The 2,870-nt window shown below is 31.6% G+C and overlaps 1 non-coding gene across 1 annotated transcript; it reads right to left on the reverse strand.

Moving 5' to 3' along the window:
• Positions 1 to 217: 217 nt before the first annotated feature.
• Trnat-ugu lies at positions 218 to 290 on the reverse strand. Its single transcript has one exon. It is a non-coding gene; the product is annotated as a tRNA-Thr (tRNA).
• Between the last annotated feature and the right edge of the window lie 2,580 nt (positions 291 to 2,870).

A 2,870-nucleotide genomic window follows, 5' to 3' on the forward strand; every position in this document is an offset into this window, starting at 1 on the left:
TATATATGTATGTTTGTATATGTGTATAATATGTATGTAAAGAACAAGTAAACAATATATGATATAACCATATAAAAAATATCAATGTCTGCATTATTCAGAGATGAAATATGATTTGTTAGAAATAAAGTTGACAATAATATACATCTGTTTGAAACAAAAAATATTGGTTGATAAAATATGACGGTTAATAAAATATATTTAATAATTAAAAAAAAGCCCCTAGTGAGATTTGAACTCACGACCCCTGGTTTACAAGACCAGTGCTCTAACCACTGAGCTATAGAGGCAATTGTGGGAACAATAAGTTTAAACTCGTTTGTTGGATTTGCTGTGATGTCATGGATATTGATTCTTCTACATCACATTAGCCACGATTGTCGGGTTAAAAGTTGAAGATTATAATTTGATGGCGTATGAAATGAATTAAGTTGAGAAAAATCATATATATTCGCTATAAAACATATTGTTTAATAAAATATAACGGTAAATTTATACTAATAAAATCCATTGACTGTCAGTTTGTCACACGTCAAAATACACTGACATTTTGTATAACAAGGAAATCAATAACAACATCAAATACAGTGTAAGTAGGTAAGTAATTTTATATGTGCAACAATAACAAAGTAAACTTAATTAATGTGATTAAATATAGCATGCAAATACTTCAGTAGAACGAAATATATATAAAAGGGGTTTACAAAAAAAAAAAAAACACTTTTACAAAAAAAAAAATACTAATACAAATACTAACAAAATAAGTAAATAGGTTAATAGGAAAAATCACATATTTCGTATATATATGTTATATAAAATGTTATTTTGTATATATATATATATATATATGTATATATATATATATAAAGAAGAAAGAAAAACAGGAAACGGAGTAGACTTTAGAACACTATTTTATTAAAACATGAATATTTCGACCTGACCTCAGGTCCTCTTCAGCATGACTGATTAACATTATGAGAAAGTTGGAACAATACAATACATTAATATCTAATAAGCGATTGGTCAGACTTAATCATGATAAGCTAATTATAATAACAAAAGGTATCATCGGGCCTACAAAAAAGTGAAATAATTATGGTGAATAAACAGCAGGAGGCTGTAAGGCAACTAAGGATTAAGGAAATAAATTAATGAGTAAAATGACAATAATAAAAGGCAAGAAAATATATATCTCTGTAAGATTCATTATAGATCACAATGAACATAATTAAAGAATAAGTGTATACATTATAACATAATGTAATGATATAGAGGACATGATAATAATTACAATAGTAACGATAGTAATGATAATATAATAATATGTAATAGTAAAACTAGTAGCAATATTCCAATAAAGACAATAAAAGACAATGTTCCAATAAAGAACGAAACGTAGAATCAACTATGGCCTCACATCTGTCATTTTTCGGTGTCACCATACTCATATTCTATAGTAGCAATATATGGATAAGATAAAGTCTTAAATGAACAAGAATAAAATGGTTATCGGTGTATACAAGTTGAGTGAACATAATCCAGTCTATAAAATATGAAATATAGAAAATGTATTGATAACAGGGTACAAAAAGCATAGATATAATTATCAAATGAAAATATATTTAAAAAAAAAAATATATATATATATATATATAGAAATGAACTATATGTATATAAACATGAGATACATGTGTGAATAAATATAAGTGAATAAAAGTATAGAGTCTGATACTAAGATGAAGCATAATTAATTAGCAGAATCAGCATGGGGGAAGGTGTAGTCACTAATGATACCCAGGTCTTTATTAAGACCAAAAATGTGTGTTTTATATTTGATTATGAGTTTCAGTTCAGATTGACGTCGTTCTTTGAGTGATTTGAAATTGCAAGCAATGAGTGCACAGCGAATGTCGTTGATGTTGTGGTCAGGAGAGTTGAAATGTTCGGCCACGGGAAAGCCGTCTGTGTTACCTTAGCGGATGCTTTGTTTGTGATTGTTAAATCTTAATCTAAATTTACCGCCGGTTTCCCCGATGTAGGTCCCTTGGTTACATTTGACACAAGTGTATACACATCTAGATGTGTATAAGAGACAGGTATATGACATTAGAAGAATCGCAAGTCAGGGCAGGAGGATGAATGGTATGAGAGGAGTGGGGTAGTTTAATTTGTGTGTCAGTGATGAGTAGTTTGCAGATCATGCATCGTAGTTTGTTGCATTTAGAGTTGCCTCTTTTAGGTGGTGACAAGCGTGAGGATGTGAGGATCATTTTGAAGTTAGGGGGTTGACGGCTTGCGAGTAACGGCGGTTGGTCAAATAGGAATCGGGTGGATTCATTGCGTTGAAGTGGGGTGAAGTCATTTCTAATAGTTCTAGATAAGGACGTGATGGAGGGGTGAAAATCAAGGATGAGGGGAATGCGATTGCATGTGGGGTAGATTTTAGGAGATAAGAGGTCTTGCCGTGAACGTCTTGCTGCCTTAGTAATTTGGGATCTAATGAGGTTAAGAGGATAGCCACGACTGAGAAAAAATCCTGCTAGGTTGTTAACATGGAAATTGTAATCATTAATGTCTGAGTATATCCGTTTGATTCGGAGGCATTGGCTGAATATTATAGACTTTTTCAGACCTAATGGATGTGAGCTGTAAAAGTTTAAGTATGCGTGACTGTCTGTGGATTTAGAGTGCAAAGATGTGGAGATACGATTGTTATTGATGGTAACTGCTACATCCAGGAAAGGTATGGATGTGTGAGAATATTCAGATGTGAACTTAATATGAGGGTGAAAGTTGTTCACATGATCCATAAATGTCTTAAGGTTGTATTCTCCGTGTGGCCAAATTATGAAAATGTCGTCAATGTAACG

Source organism: Anneissia japonica, unplaced genomic scaffold (assembly GCF_011630105.1).
Source record: "Anneissia japonica isolate Jap-2015-1 unplaced genomic scaffold, ASM1163010v1 scaffold4415_len418423_cov169, whole genome shotgun sequence".
NCBI classification, from domain to species: Eukaryota; Metazoa; Echinodermata; class Crinoidea; order Comatulida; family Comatulidae; genus Anneissia; species Anneissia japonica.